General features: G+C 42.0%; 1 protein-coding gene across 1 annotated transcript in view; it reads left to right on the top strand.

The window, feature by feature from the left end:
- The window catches only part of ARHGAP6 (Rho GTPase activating protein 6), a 484128-nt gene that overhangs the window by 106397 nt on the left and 360340 nt on the right, over window positions 1–17391 (top strand). The window lies entirely within an intron of this gene.

The raw sequence follows: 17391 nt of genomic DNA, 5'->3' as shown, positions 1-17391 counted from the left end.
GGAAGAAGAGGTGACAGAAGGAAAAAGAGCTTCATCATAAAGGACCAAGGATGTGGATGATATAAGAGTAAGGTGAAAGCATTGTCCCCTTTTCATACCATGATCCCCACCAGGGGGGTCCCACCAGGAGATCATGACATTGAAATTGCTGGGAAATGAAGGACTCTGAAATTCTGGGGTCTCTGACCCCTTTAAAAGAAGGGAGGATGAGGGTTTGTCACTTTAGCTGAAAAGTGACTATGGCCAAAGCAAACAAGTTGCCAGAGGCAGAATGACAGGTCCCAGTAAATGCCCACAATAGTTAATCTGGAGATAGTGTATGCATGACTTCAACCTCAAATTCTCCTTGGGGAGGGGGCATTTTTTGGGGAGTAACAATTCTCCTTTTCAAATTCTAGCTAAAGCTCTTCATATTGGGAGAACAACTAGAGTTGATAAAGTCTTCATAACCCTCTGCAGACCAGTTCAAGTTAAAAGCAAGAGAGGAAAACAAAAGCAAATTAAGCCCATTCTTTTGCCAAGAAGAAGTGTTATTTGATTTTTATTTGCATCCTGAATGTTCTTTGGAAAAGAACATGCCATTTGGCAATGTCCAAAGGCCTGTTGACAATCCTCCGACATCATTTTCTGTTTCCATTGCCTCACTCGGCACGAGGGCTCTCATAAGCTTTCCAGTCAACGATGAAGCCCAGATGTTGTGGATAAACCACAGCCTTTGGGGGGGAAATAAGCAAATACTAATAATAAATAATGCCTCAAGGTCGTGCTGTGGTTCTCTCTAAAGTGGCCTGATGATCAGGCTTCATCATTTCCCAGGCAGATTGCTTGGATTTTAATTTTGGCAGCAATTAACGTGGAGCATATGGCCTTAGTAATGGTAGCTCCATCCCAGTAATTCCTGGTGATCATTCCATTCCAGCTTTCTTTAACTGGGTGATTTGAGTGTGCATTGTGGTGGGTCAACAGCCATTTCTGTCTAGAATGATTTAGAGAGTCAGCTCCCAGTCTGGTCCTTTTTCATGCAGATAAGCCATTGGGGGCCATATTAGCTTTATGTATAACTTGGGAGTTAAAATTTGCTCAAAAGCAAGCCTGGGTTTGATTAGCGGGTTAGAGGTTAGAAACGTCCTTTCTTGTGATTTGATCCCAAATTCCCAGTTTATGTTGTGGCACCTATGACGTTTTCTAATTAAGGATGACTTGATGGTACCACCATGGGGATGGTTTTTGGATAAAGTTCTGTGCGCTAGCAGGTTATTCCGTGATAAGTAACACTGGGATGAATTGAAAGGCTCCTCTTTGGATAAGGGCCGTGTCCCTCCAGCTTGTTAAAGGATGATCCCTGAAATGATGTTTATGCTTGGGCTCCTTGTGATATCTCTATTCATTTCTTTTGTGAATTTTTTTGGTGCCTTTTCCATATGCTTTTCGCATTGCAGTAAAAGCAAAGGAGAAACTGTTGAAATTCAAGAGATTCTTATGGCTGTGGGCTAAAACTTGTAGTCTCTTGGTGCCATTTGTAACCCTGGCAAACTTGCCGAGTTTTACTTCTGTTGCAGCATTGAGGCTGCATCGTGAGTAATCTAGCATTCATGCTGCATTCTATTCATAGTTGTCGTACTGTCTTGACAGTGTGATTTCAAAACATTTGATCTGCTTCCAGAAAGAACTTTTACATGACTGATAGGATTTATAGAGGAAACTGTCAACTGAATAACAGGTACTAACTTCTTGGAAGGAGCAAAAAATAAAGCACCATCTCATCCCCCTCTTCTTTTTCTTTCTTCTCCTTTTCTATTAGTGAAGCTTGGTGTGCAATAACTTTATGTTTCCTTTTTATAACAGTGTCTTTGTATTCTTCAATAGCAATGTCCTAGGGTAGAAAATGTGATTATTGTGGGAGAAGAAGCAGGAAAAACAACTTATTTCGACGAAGATTTAATGAGCACGTGCTATGTGCCAGACTCTAAGCGTGTTATCAGAGTACAGCTGCGGATAAGACATAGTCTCTATCTTTGGAGATTTTAGGACCTAGTAGGGTGACAGTTACATGAATATGGTACAATATAGGAAGCAATAAACAAGATACTCTAGAAGCACTAAAGACTCTGAAAGCAAAGTCATTTTTATTTCTTGGAGAAGAAATTTAGGTTCTGAAATTAAATCCCTAAAAATAAGGGTACCCTAGAATCACACCGCAGCACAATTAGCTGTAGTTTGTTACCCTAATAGTGACTGACCTCCTGTCATTGGAAGAACTCCTTTTCTTTAGTCCTCAAGGAGCTCCACCTTCACGGGAGACCCTAAACAAGAAACCGTGAGTCTGTGGGGGAGGGGGCTTCAGGCGGGGAGGCAGCGTTAGCTTTGTGAGAAACTCTATCATCTACAAACAATGGGGAGTTGCCCAATTGAGTGTTGGCTAGTGGGATAACAGCCTTGCCGTGGTGTGGCACAGGCTGGCCAGTTTGCACTGACACATGGCCTGGCCCCTTGGCTCATCTTTGCAACTCAGATTACCTTGTGAGCTCTGAGAACTACATAGAAGAAAGACATACTTCTAACTGACCCCGTGTACCCAGCTCTCTTACAAAGAAAGGTATTGGGTCTTGGCCTATTACTTGGGAAAGCGTACGAAGCACTGGTTATATAAGTAACATAATTTGGAGAAGGTGGAGGAAGAGGAGGAGTGGGAGGAGGAGGAAGGGAAGGGGGAAGAGGAGGAGGATGGTGTGAGTGATAGTGATGTTGATGATGCTGGTGATGAGGATAATGGTGCTGATAGTGCTGCTGCGGCAATCTTGATGTTAAGGATGTGCAATTGCAATAATAGGCAGGGACTGTTTCTTACTTATTCTTGTATGCCTATATTTGGCACAGAGGAGGGATTTCAAAACATTTGTTGAAGGATGGGGTGAGGGCATAGTTTCTTCCTTTTTTTTTTTTTTTTTGCATAGTTTCTTCCTAAGAGGTAATGCAGAAGGGTGCCTGGCTGGCTCAGTCTGTGGAATGTGCCGCTCTTGATCTCGGGGTTGTGAGTTTGAGCCCCATGTTAACTGCAGAGATTACTTTAAAAAATCTTTTAAAAAAGGGGTAACACAGGGCACATTACCCATCTTGTTCAGTATCCTGCAATGGACTTCCATTTCACCAGCATGCACTCACATTTTTTGCCTTGGCCTGTGCACTCTGGCCTTCCTCTGATGTCACTCTGACCTCTACTGTCATAACTCCCTAAGTACACTGGTTTCTTCCCTCTTCTTCAAACATCTATACATATTTCCATCTCAGGCTTTTCCTTCTGCCTGGAATGCTTTTCCTCCAAATATGAATGTGGCTCACTCCTTTACTTCCTCAAATCTCTGCTCACTTGTCTTCTTCTCAGAGAGGTCCCCCCTGACCACCATGTATATATCTCCTTTCTGTCTCCCATGTTGCTTTATCTGGCTTCAGGAACTGAATGTTTGCAACCCCCTCCAAATTCGTATGTCGAGGCCCCAGTCCCCCAGTGTGATGCTATTTGGAGATGAGGTCTTTAGGGGAGGGTCAGGTCATGAGCGTGGATTAGTGCCCTTACAAGAAGAGGCACAAGAAGACCTTTCTCCCTGCCATGTGAGGATACAGCAAGAAGGCAGCTGCACACAAACCAGGAAAAGGGTTCTCACCAGACACCGAATCTGGTCTTGGAATTATCAGCCTCCAGAATGGGAGAAATAAGTGTTTATTTTTTACGCCACCCAGTGTACCGTATTTGCTATAGCCGCCCAAACCAACTAAGCTATCTGGCTTTATTTTTCTTCGTATGTTTACATACTATGCATTATTTATGTGTTTGTCACCTGCCTTTCTTCTCCCACCCTGTCTCCACTGAATCTAAACTACATGAGGGCAGCTGCCTTGTTTCTTTAAAGCCATGTCTGCAGAACCGAGAACGGTGCATGGTACATACGCACAGAGCTGCAAACACGGGTGAGTGAACTTGAGATGAGTCAATGCATTGTTGATGCATTAGAGGACACATTTGCAAACTGGCTTGTGTTTCCAGTTATCTTTCTAGGTTTGTCCTTTCAGTACAGAGATCCCGTTAGAAAGTTTTATTGTCCGCAACAGAGCAGAGTAGTTGTTCAGTAAAGACTTCTCAGTAGATCATCTGAAAGGCCCGGCTTCTGAGGATTGCCGGTCCCTGATGTGCTTTAACACATTTCCCAGTTTCCTTGTTTTCCTTTCTGTACTTTTACATGTCATCAGACTTTCTTTCATCATAGATTTCTGTGGGAGGGGAGATTACACAAAAGCATTTGTACCTCTGCTCTTAAATAAATGTGGTGGACTCAGGCTTCATTTTGTGTCATTCATACGTGACATCGAAGACCAACTACCAGGAAGATTGTAAGAGTCAGAAAGTCACTTTTTCTATTTTTGATGAAAGGCAGTTTCTCTATGAAAAACCCAAATTCCTCACTTTAAAAGATCGAATAGGATGATTCTTTTTTTTTAAAAAAATTTTTATTGGAGTTCAATTTGCCAACATTTAGCATAATACCCAGTGCTCATCCTGTCAAGTGCCCCCCTCAGTGCCCGTCACCCAGTCACTCCCACCCCCCGCCCACTTCCTCTTCCACTACCCCTTGTTCATTTCCCAGAGTTAGGAGTCGCTCATGTTCTGTCATCCTCACTGATATTTTCACTCATTTTCTCTCCTTTCCCTTTATTCCCTTTCACTAATTTTTATATTCCCCAAATGAATGAGACCATATAATGTTTGTCCTTCTCCGATTGACTTACTTCACTCAGCATAATACCCTCCAGTTCCATCCACGTCGAGGCAAATGGTGGGTATTTGTCGTTTCTAATGGCTGAGTCATATTCCATTGTATACAGAGACCACATCTTCTTTATCCATTCATCTTTCGATGGACACCGAGGCTCCTTCCACAGTTTGGCTATTGTGGACATTGCTGCTATAAACATCGGGGTGCAGGTGTCCCGGGGTTTCGCTGCATCTGAATCTTTGGGGTAAATCCCCAGCAGTGCAATTGCTGGGTGGTAGGGCAGGTCTATTTTTAACTCTTTGAGGAACCTCCACAAGTTTTCCAGAGTGGCTGCACCAGTTCACATTCCCACCAACAGTGCAAGAGGGTTCCCCTTTCTCCACATCCTCTACAACATGTGTTGTTTCCTGTCTTGTTAATTTTCCCCATTCTCACTGGTGTGAGGTGGGATCTCATGGTGGTTTTGATTTGTATTTCCCTGATGGCAAGTGATGCGGAGAATGTTCTCATGTGCTTTGTTGGCCATGTCTATGTCTTCCTCTGTGAGATTTCTGTTCATGTGAATAGGATGATTCTTAAAAGGGATTTCTGGCTGATTACATTTAGGCCAGTACATTTAGATTTTTACCTTGTTTTTTAGCATTTTTAGTGGCTTCTGTATATAGTACGTTGTCACAAACCCAATGCCCTTGAAATGCCTTTCTGAAATAGTTAAGCTCATGTTGATATTCACATGGAACTCAGTATCACTGCTTCCCTCACCCAAAGGAGCTTGGCCAGTTATTTGCCAATTGAAGCTGGCCTGGTACTTGCTGACACATTTTTCAAGAACTGGTTGTGCAATACATGTTGATATTCTGTGTTCTTCCTTCCCTTATTCATCCATTTGGCTCCTTCCTCCTTTCCTGACTCCTTCTCTTCCCTCCCCCTTGGCTTTTTGGAATCTATTATCTACTTTAGTGAACTTAATGGTAAGTTGCCTCAAGGGTAAAAATGCTCTGCATTTCTAATCAGAAAGGACTGTTTTCCATATTTTTCGAGCATCTCATTCTGTCATGACTCCTCTTTAAACAAGTTTCAAGCAAGTATTTTGTTTGTTCAGGATGGGATTTTCTACTCACTTGAGTCTGATTGGTCACAAATAAAGCTTAAAAAACACTTTCTCACATCCTTCCTCACAAAACATATCCTCAACTAATAGCTATCATTTGCATTGGGAGCGTTGTCTTAATCTTAGAGCAAGTAAACTTCCCCTGGCTTCGATTCTGTCTTTATTGTCTTCCCTTGTGGCTCCCTGTAGCGGTTGGCTAGGGCTGCTGCAACAGAGTGGCACAGACTGGCCAGCCAAAATAACTGAAGGATATTGCCTTCCGGTTCTGGATGCTAGAAGTCTGAGATCAAGGTGTCAGCAGGCTTGACTCTTTCCCAGGCCTTTGAGGGAGCATGGTTCTGGGGCCCTCTCTTAGCTTCCAGGGATTGCTGGCAAGTTTTTGGCATCTTTTGGCTTGTAGATGCATCAACCTGTTCTCTGCCTTCATCTTCACATGGTGTTCCCCCCTGGAGCATTTCTGTCTCTGGGTCCAAATTTCCTCATTTTATAAGGCCACTACTCATGTTAGATTAGGACTCACCCTCATGACTTCATTTTTACTTGATTACTTCTTGTAAAGACCCCATTTCCAAATAAGGTCATGTTCTGAGGCCCTGGGGGGGGGCGGGGTCAGGATTCTAGCCCATTAACATGCATCTTCTGAAACCTGAAGCTCTGAGGTTAATAACTTTTATTTTGATAGAATATTTTCGATCTCATGACCCTGAGATTACGACCAGAGCCGAAACCAAGAGTTGGTGCTGGACCGACTGCACCACCCAGGCACTCCTCAAGTCTTTAATTTTGACCCCCGATACAATTGAACTTCTCCTGACTCAGAAGAAATGCTCTAATAGGTGGAATCTTGTAATTTACTTGAGAATTAACGTGGAAGTGACTTTGTGAGGTATAGGCTCTGATTCCTCCAGTAGAATATACAGAATTGAAATTTTGATGATTAACAGTCTTTCAGTTTAGTTCATAGTTTCCCATCCTGTCCTTATCACCCTTCCCCAGGCCCGTTTCTCATTTCACAAACCCACCTGCCTGTCCATTATGGCAAAAATCACTACCCTGGCGTCGTCTGTGACTTTTATCTCATGCCCTTCTTCCTTGTTCTCATCACTCCTCCAGCTCCTGAATCTTGCTTCTCTCTCCTGCTTTTGGACATTCGCATTTGTTGTCTGGATTTCACCACTCACCCCCCCCACCCCCACACCCCACTGAAGAATTTGTCTAAGATGTGCTCTACTGGCCCTTCCTGATTTAAATCCAGTTGTTGGGGCGGGCTCCCTAACCAGCCCTTTATCAGCCACCTCTGTCAAGTCTAATCACCAGCACACAGAGTGGGCCCTCTTAGTTTCTCCATGAAGTAGGGAATTTGACAAGAGGCTATATTGTCATCTCCAATGTAAGTATTGTGGTATTCTTCTAGATGACTTTGCCCATGGCTCTTCTCTACCTGGTCTGATTCAGCTAAGGTATGATTATTGACATCGCCTTTCTGATGTATAATTCTGAAAATGCAATTTGTTGCTCAACATCCATCCATTGCCCACTGATTGAGTGCAAATTCCTCAGCCTGACATTTTACCTTCATAGACCTGCTAGAGTTCCAAACCAGTGGTTCTCAGGCCTGGCTGCACATTGAAACCACCTGGGCAAATCTACAAACTACTGATGCCTAGACCCCACTCCTACAGGGTCTGATTTCATTGCTTTGGGATGTGATCTGTGTGTCAGGATATTCTAAAGCTCCTTAAGCAATTCTAATATTCAGCCAGCGCTGAGAACCACCCTTTGAGCACAAGAGCTCTCCAATTTAATGCCTGCAGTAAGTACCTTGTTCAAACACAGACTCTGATGTACAGGTCTGCAGCCAGCCATGATTCTGCATGTCTAACCACCGGTGATGCTGCTGGGCCACATTCTGAATAGCAGGGTGATAAATTGAGCTTTCTGAGGCCCAGGGCCACATTTTGCCCAATTTTGTGTCTCCCAAGTATCATGCGAGGGTTCTCAGCAAATGTTTGAAGCCAAGTTAAATGTCAGCCTCCCACCAACTTTCTAGCCTTTTTCTCTGCATATGAAAGTCCACATAATCTTAGGACTGTCTCCTTTTGGAACCTATCCCAAACCACAACCAGATGACCAATATTTCTTTTGTTCAGTCATTTGACTGACATATGGTAAGTGCCCTTTATGGCCAGGTACAGGGCATTTAGTGGATAAGATGTGATTCCTGCCCTCAAGTTTGCACATTGGTGGAGGGGATTATCTGCTAGGCTGATACTTCGGAGATTTCCTGTGCAAAGACCAGCTGTTTTGTTCCAATCTCTTTTAGACACTCAGGTGTCTCAACAATGTCAAATTGCTATAAAAGTTTCTAAAGTTTCAAAGAGAATGGACTAGAGATCAAACTCCACTCAGAACTACTCCATTATCTTCCTCCAAGTGTGGCCCATGGACCAGCAGCAGCAACGCCACCTAAGAGATCATTAGAAGTGCAGAACCTCAGGCCCTGACCCAGACTTGCAGGATCAGCAAGATCCCCGGCTGATTCCCACGCACACAGAAGCCTGAGAAGCGAGAGCTTTTTCTTTCTGTAACTGGTTTGCCATTGCCCTGTTCCTTCTACTGCCATGGAAGGTGGACTTGCCACAGAGGGAAGACCGTCCAGGGTGCAGGCACATTCTTCGCTTGGGAATTCAAACATCTGTGTTCACACTGCAGTGGAACCGTTGTGACATGTTCTATTGGAAAGTCACTACCTAGATGCCATCAATGTAGAGCCATATGCTATTTTTAACTTTTCTGGACAGGCCAAAGATTCTGCTGCCCAAATGACTCCAGAGAACATGAGGGTAATACGTCTCAGATTTTCTCGTAACCCTTGCTTTTCTAAAGATGTCTTGAGTGTTTATTCTTGAGTATAGCCTTGTTTTACTAACTACAGGAGCCCGCACATTTACTATTCCACTTGTTAGGCTATCCTTTCCCCCCTCTTCATTTACCAAAACATGTTAAGTTTCCTGGCACTGCTTTATCAGAGAGATAGAACCAGAAATTGATTCGATACGCATAACATTTTATCAGATGGTCATGTCCATCTCAAATTTTTCTGAAGGTTTGAGATAAGGAACATTGGATGTAGAGCTGGAAAAGAGAAGGGGTGGTGGAGGTTCGAGTTTCCTCAATTTTTGTTAGATGAGGTTGGATGTTGCCGGGAAGTGATTAACAAATAAGCAGGCAGCCACCTGAGACAGTCCGTGGAGACTGGAAGAACAAGTGTAAAAAACAAACAGCAGAACATGGCCCTTCAAAGGAAAAAAAATGGCCATGGGAGAACAAAGTTACTTAAGCCTAATGGAATTAGTTGAGAGTGGTTTCCAAATGTGCACCGCTATCCCTCGCTTTGTAACCCTCTGCACACCACACACTACTCTGGTGGAATGTGGGAAAGAATGGATGTGGGTTTAGGCTTTTTAAAAAAGATTTTATTTATTTATTCATGAGAGACACAGAGACAGAGGCAGAGACACAGGCAGAGGGAGAAGCAGGCTCCCTGCTGGGAAGCCCGATGCGGGACTCGATCCCAGGACCCGGGATCATGCCCTGAGCCGAAGGCAGATGCTCAACCACTGAGCCCCCCAGGCGTCCCGTGAGTTTAGGCTTAAAATTTCCCTAATCCTCACACTTACAGAATTTTAAAGATTTGGATTTTAAAAAGTCTCACCATCATAATAAATTCTTCCCATTATGATGATTGAAAAGAGCTTGTTGGATGAAGAAAGACATTTACATACAGTTAGTCATCTTTTATCACAGACCCAATAAGTACTAGGTATTAGAGATATAAATATGAATATAAATAAGAAAATGTCGCAGCATATAAAGCAAAAACAATATATAAATCAGGAGGTCCCCAGAAGACAACGAAATAACCCTTAAATCATAGTTTATTTCTTCATTCTCCCAGTAGGAACAGGCTCATTTTTCATGTTTTTCTTTATTATTTTGAAGGCAGGACTTCAAAAGAAAGAAAAACACAAGGTCGGCTGCAGGGCAAATCACAGTGGCTCCATTCTTGCATATCCAGATGGGCGGCACCCGTGTTTACCTTCCTAAATTGCGAATTCTTACATCCCTTCAAAAAAAAAAAAAAACGTGACCCGTTATTATTTTGTTCCATTTCGGGTTTTTAAACCGGTAGGAAACATGTTGTTGATGGTAAGATAGTCTGCGAGTGAAATAAAATTAACATTTCATAACTGCATTTTGAGGTGTCACCTCGAGCCAGCCTCAGCTCATGCAGTCTTCAGGGCGACTTTCTGAAGACTCTTTTATTCCTGTGTGAGAGGTGGTGAGACTAAGGTTTGCGGTGTAATTGTCTCCAAATCTCAGCTAGTAATGAAGGGTAGAGTCAGGGTGTTCACCTGAACCCCGCGCTTGAGCTTCTAAATGTTAGCTCGCATGCTGTGTATTTTGTAATCTAGAAGTGAGAGCTGATCGACCTTTTTGAAACCCAAATCTGCAAAAAAACCCACAAGTCCGATAGCTTTATCTGAGAGAATTCGCTCCTTCTGTGCAAAATTTTGAAGGAAATAAATTATATAGCTACCCGAATTATTGTATTTTAAGCTTAAGGGTTACTGAAATGAACAGAACAGTTATTCAATCTCATATTTACAAATAAGCACGTTATCTACTTGAAGTCAACATTGTTGAAAGGCATTATTGTTTGGAGAACTGAACAGTGGTTTGCCAAATAAGATTTTGCTCGTTCCCAAGAATTATATAATAGGATCATCTTGTAGTTGCCAAGAGTCAGTCCCTGTTTCACGTAGAGCACTTTCCTCCTCCTTCATTTTAAAGATGAGTAAAAGAGAAGGAAAAGCGTTTGCCTAGTATCCGAGATGAGTGAAGCCTGACAGGCTGTCTAGTTCACACTGGGATGGATCTCCAGCTGAACATTAAATCTAATCATGAGCTATCTACATATTTTAAAATTCAATTTACTTATTTATTTTTAACATTTTATTTAAATTTAATTAATTAACATAAAATGTGTTATTGGTTTCAGAGGTAGAGGTTAATATTCATCACTCTTCTGTAACACTCTGTGCTCATTACATCAAGTGCCCTCCTTAATGCCCATCACCCAGTTACCCCATCCCCGCACCCCCCTCCCTCCAGCGACCCTCAGTTTATTTCCTATGATTAAGAGCCTCTTCTGGTTTGTCTCCCTCGCTGATTTCATCATGTTTTACTTTTTTCCTCTCTTCCCCTCCAATCCTGTGTTATTTCCTAAATTGCACATACGAGTGAGATCATATATTTGTCTTTCTCTCATTGACTTTTATCACTTAGTGTAATATACTCTAGCTCCATCCACATCGCTGCAAATGGGAAGATTTCATTTCTTGATGGCTGAGTAGTATTGCATGTCTACATATTTTCTTATAGGGGGTTCCAGAGCAACGAGATCATTTCTTCAAAGGTTTTGCTTGTTTATTTGAGATAATGTTTTAATTTCTGCCAAATAGCTTCAACCTGACTGCAGGACTGGCATAAAATATTTATCATTTTCTCTATTTGTTGAAATCTTTGATCTTCTTACCCTTGCATAGACAGGCTGGTGTCAAACAAGCCCATCAAGAATCAAGGTATTCACAAGACAGAACCCACACTATTCAAATGGCCAAGTTGTCATTGTGAAATTAAGTTCTACCAGAGAACTGATGATACTGGGATTGGCCCTTGCTTGAAACAAATAAACAAGACGGGTGATAGAGTGAACTCCACTCCAAACAGTACATCAGCAACTATAATGATGACTTAAGAGACACTTGTCCTAAAAAAACAAAAAACAAAAACAAAAAACAAACAAAAAAACAAAAAAAAAGAGACACTTGTCCTGGGTACCTGAGAGTTTTCAACCTCAAAAATAAAATGGTCATGAAGCCAGCTTCAAAATGGCAGGCATAATTCAGCCTCTATCATTGGTTAGAACCTTGGCCATATTCTTAAGGCCACTCAAGTTTTGGCATGGCTTAAACTTTTGCTGTTTTGCCCACGTATCGTAAATCTCTGACTTCTAACTAAAGTCTGGCCAGTGAAACTTTCCCCATATGTGGATTCAAACATTCTGTGTTCTCTTAAATAAACATTGATTAGACTTACAGGCACCTGCTATTGTTGTGGATCCTGTAGCCATACATTCATATTTTTCAATGGTTTCTCTTCTCTCTTAGTGAGAGTAAGTTACCCATCGTGTGAACAGCACTCCTTTCATGCGTTGTATGTTTCGGGTGTCACTTTGTAATAATCCCAAATGTCTCAAAGTCTTTAAACTGGCCTATATACAAAGAAGGGGTTGTTGGAAGCTCTAAGGCTGAAGTTACCTTCTAAACCATCAAAGATTGAGTTACACTTTATATAGTTTTAGCACAAAGGCACTTTCCTTGAAAATTGGTAATCCATGTACTGATGTATGGCCTTGACTGCATTGTTCTGTTTCTTAGGGAGTCTTGACTTCAACCAAGATATCAAAAATTGAGAAATTTCCGAAATTAGCACTAGTAGCTAAAACTCTCCTCTTCCCTTTTTCTATACACACACATGTAATACTGTGCAGGGTTTCTGGGCTGTGCATGTAACATACCGTTTAGAAGTACACGCTTTGGAATTAGGCAATCCTGGATCTAGACTCAGCTTTGTCACACTCGCTTCTGACACTGGCAGGCTTCCCTCCTCATGTGAGCAGCAAAGTGGGGAGATTAATACCTCTTGGAGTTGTTAAGATTTAGTAAGATAATTTGAGCAAAATACTTTTGCATCTTCTGAACTAGGGTCTCTTAAATCTGGCACTACTGACATTTGGAGCTGGATAATTCTTGGTTGTGAGGGGCTGTCTTGTGTACTTTAGGGTGTTTACAGCATTCCCACTCTCCACCCACTGGAAGTCCCCCCCCCCCTCTTGTGACAGCCAAAAAAATTTCAAGACATTGTCAGATGTCCTTTTTGGAGCAAAAGTAGGTTGAGAACCACTGCTCTAAAATTGTACGAAATGCCTCCTGACCCCCTTCTTGATAAAGCCAAGTGATTGTTGGATATTCCCAGACTGTGAAGACAAGGAACCTTGAAACGGGTCAGACCATGAAGGACATTGGAACCAAGAAGCTGTAGAGAGCAGGAGTGCTCACAAGCCCTTTAGGAGCTCCCAAGACCTCTGTCTTCCCTGCCCTCCTGAAGTTCCATTCATATCCCAAGTGAAACATAGTGTAAACTATGCGGGCTCCATTTCTCAAGTCACTGTTTCATCTCTCATTTGAAAGCCCAGGTAGTTAAAGTTCTTTTTTTTTTTACCCCCAAATACATTATTTTTTTTCCTACCCAAAAGAGACCCTTCCCATCCCATATCTTAACGTGTCTGTGCATTGACTTTTGGTAACTAAGGTGGTTGCTCAAAGGATGAATGTGTGCCAGCTGATCCTTGGGTTTGCCCTCCAGCAAGCCTAGAGGGTTTCCTAACTTTGTATCTTAGATTCATAGACTCTTCATCTTCAAGGGGAGTCTTTCCATAGCAGATTTGACTTAAGGTCCGGGATATAACAGATTGTGCTTGGGTTAGGGTGGGGAGCAAGCAGCCTGTTTCTAGGAGATGGAGTCAGCTCCATGCTCTTCCATCACACCTTTCTGAAGGCTGAGTGTGAAACTCAGACTTGAAGTTGAGCACATTGCTTGAACTAGGGAATTCGGGGATGGGGCCTGGGCATGATCTATCCATAAACCACAGAAAGGTACTTCTACACCTGCCTTCTGCTCTTCCCCATCCTCCTTCCTCTGATTCCAGTGGCATGAGGACCTATTCCTAAGGAATGAGCTGACAGGAATAGAATTTATTTGAGCAGGACTGTCTTCTCCCTTGGGGGGCGGGGGGGAGAGATAAAAAGTAAATTCGTGATTTACCCCACCATTGTTTACAGTTTCAAGAAACAAATACAGTTGAAATCTAATGGGGAAAAAACAAACACAACCTTGGAAGATAGAATTCATTGACAAGAAGCTCATTTCCATTCCAGAGTACAATACTGATCCTCCTTCAGTTTGGTTCAATTGACATTTTGAAAACCGAACATTTACACAGTGCTTACGGCGGGTTTTATAGATAGTAACCAATTACTCCATTCGCATACCAATCATACGTGGTTGGTATTATTATTATTTCTCATTCCACTGAAACCGAAGCTGCAGAGGGATAAGTAATTTACCAGAGGTCATGAAGCTAGTAAGTGGTGGCACCGGGAGTCAGATTTATTGAGCAGCTACCAGATGTGCTAAGTCCTGGACAACAAAATAAAAAGCCTAGAGTTTTGTGGGAGAGACCTCTAAATTGTTAGTCCTGTGATGAAGTGGTGAAGTGCTATTAATCATGCCTTTTTAATTTTCTGCATTTCTGATGATTTGACATCTGGAGCCTTGCTGATCCTGCAGAGAAATGCCCCTCCCAGGGTTAGCCAATTCCCAGAGATAGTAAACAACGGACTTGCAGACATACTTTTCAGATGTAAACTAGCCAATAGAGTCCCTACACCAACCACCTTTTTGTTTGTTTGTTTGTTTGTTTTTATAGGGCTCTCATACTCCAGGCCACTATTCCCCTGTCCTAATCATTCCAGGGCACCAAGCACCAGAAACAGCCCCTCTATCTCTGAGCCTGATGAAATTATTCTCACTAGCCAATTCAAAGCCTGCTTACCTGCCTCCCCCATTTTCTCCCCATGGAAACCACAATAAAGTCTCTTGCCCACGTTTTCCTCTTGCCCTCTGACTCCTGACCGACCCTGTATTTCCCCCATATGGCCCTGCATGACATGGTGTGCCCCCTCCTCATGGACCCCTCAATAATAAGCTATCTTTTCAATGGCAGTTGTCTCTTGATCTGTTGGCCCCACCATATGTGAATAATAATAAAACCTACATTTTAAAACAGTTATGTGCTCATGTTGCTCCATGCAGGCACTCAGGAGAGGAGCACAGCTGGACGCTCTTTTCAGGTCACTCATAGCTTTGCCAAACTGTGCCACAACATGCAGTTCCTATGCCCTGGCTGGTCCACAGCAGCCATTTGATTCCCCCACTGGCCTGGCTTGTGTGAGTGTAACAGATGACTTGCATACCGTTTGTAAATTGCAACCCATACAAACATCACTTTGCTTCAACAGTACCACTTATGAATTGCTTCCATGACCCAATGGTTGCTTTGTCCATTCCTTAATTGTAGGAGCAATGTGCCTCACTTAAAGAAACAGTCTTTTGTAGAATTTTCTATATATTCTCTCATGTCCATGTTGGTATCAGCCATTTCCAACAATGAAAGCCAGGTGGCTGCCAGGTGGGTGCTGGTCACCTTTGGAGGCCTCCAAGTGGGGTCTAAAGGTCCTCTCGAGCTGGCCTAGTCATTTGGCCGGGGAAAGACTGTTATATACCAAATGGGTAATTTAGCTTGTGGAACCTCACTCCTCCCCCAAAACGTGACCATTTACCATGATTGTTGAAAAGAAGATTCTAAAACTGTGAAAGAATAGAAGGAAATTTGAGGTCTCTTGTAGCAGAGGGTCCCTTAAAGCTATAGTATTGATCCTCATGGTAATCTTTCTAATTTAATTCCTTTAAATATTGCACTTGTTGATTTTTTTGCCCCTAGACAGCCAATAAGCTCAGATCTAACCGGTCTACCCTAGTTAGTTATCTCCATTAAGCTTACTGGCTTCCAACCTACATGGGTTTCTAAGAACTGCTTATAGACTCAGTTAAGGGCTCAGTGGCTGGGATCGGAGTGTGGGTGAAGCATGAAGATATATAGGTACTGTGATTGTAAGTCTCTTTTTCTCCAGAGTGAGGATAAAGTCACATTCCATTTTGTACCCTCAGCACCTAAAAGTGGACAGTGATTGGGCACCCCACTAACATTTATTGGATGAGGGCATTTCCTGATGTTAGATCGCCTAGGCTAGTTCAGAAGTGGGAGTTGTGGTCTGGATCTCTGGGAGACATTTCCTGAGTGGATGAAAAGAAAATGTTTACCCCCAAGTGTCTGGGTTTATGTCCATGTGGATGGCTAAGGGGTCATCTGTTCAGCAGGGTAGGTGGCTCAGCACAATCACAGAGAACTTTTTTGGAATCAATGGAATAATTTTAAGTTGACTTTAGATTAATGAAAAAAAGTCTGATGTGGATCCTACCAAAAAAGTATAGAGTCGTATTTCCAAATCTTCTAAATTTGCTTGTAATGAGTAAGTTAATCGTCTCAATAACCAATTAATCATACAGTTGAGTGCTAAATTTTTGGACCATGTGTCAGTAGTTCTCCACTAAGGATGATTTTGCAGTTCCTGGAGATATTTTTGTCTGTCACAACTGGTGGAGTGATACTGACATCTGGAGGGTGGAGGTCAGGGATATTACTAACTATCCCACAATGTGTAGGGTAGCTCCCACAATAAAGAATTGCCTGGCTTCAAATGGCAATAGTGCCAAGTTGGAGAAATCATGATCTTTATTTACACAGAACAACTGGATTAGCTTTTAGGAATCTATGCTAAAAATCAAGTGTCCAGAATGTTAAGAAATGGAGAAAATGATTGTTTAAAAATGAAATACTTTAATGTTTTAAAAATGAGACACATATTCTGAAAAGTCAACTACTTTGCTTACTGATGTCTTTTTTTAAAAGTGAATCTTTTTTTTAAAGATTTTATTTATTTATTTATTTATTTATTTATTTATTTATTTATTTATGAGAGAGAGAGAGAGAGCACGCGCACAAGCAGGGGGAGCAGCAGGCAGAGGGAGAGGGAGAAGCATTGGCTCCACACCGAGCAGGAAACCTGATGTGGGGCTTGATCCCAGGACCCTAGGATCATGACCTGAGTCAAAGGCAGACACTTAACCGGTTGAGTCACCCAGGCACCCCTGTTTACTGATATCTTAATACTGATATCATACATAGGTCTCTTTATGAAAAATTCAGGAATTCATTATTATTGTATACATTCTAGAAGTTAATTCTTTATCAAATACAGATAAAAATGTTACACAAATATTGAGTTCTCCTGAAGTCTTCATGAAGAAAAAAGCCATTCTGTGTCTCTTATCTGAGCAATCGATTTTTTTGGGAGGCACAGCTTGTGTTGCTGTTCTCCTGGAGATATATTTTATTGAGAGGTGCTCAACTGTGAAAGACTAGGAAGAAAAAAGTAAAGAGAAATATAATTCAAGATGTCAAAGTCCCTTTGGTTATCAGATTTGATTGGGCTTTGGACCCTTTAAACATGAAACCATGATCTTCTGATAGCTCTAGATGTCTCAGATTAGAGGAAATTTAGAACAATGGATTCTTTTTCTCAAATTTCTGAGACCAGTGAGCCAGTTTAATGTACATATTCAATATTAAAAATATCAAAAGTCACTCTAATGTTATAATTTTCTCTCTCATTTGTATATACTTTAGCTTTAGAGAAGCTGTAC

Source organism: Canis lupus, chromosome X (assembly GCF_003254725.2).
Source record: "Canis lupus dingo isolate Sandy chromosome X, ASM325472v2, whole genome shotgun sequence".
Taxonomy (NCBI): Eukaryota; Metazoa; Chordata; class Mammalia; order Carnivora; family Canidae; genus Canis; species Canis lupus.
Note: the sequence above shows the minus strand (reverse complement) of the source record. Positions and strands in the feature narration are given on the sequence as shown.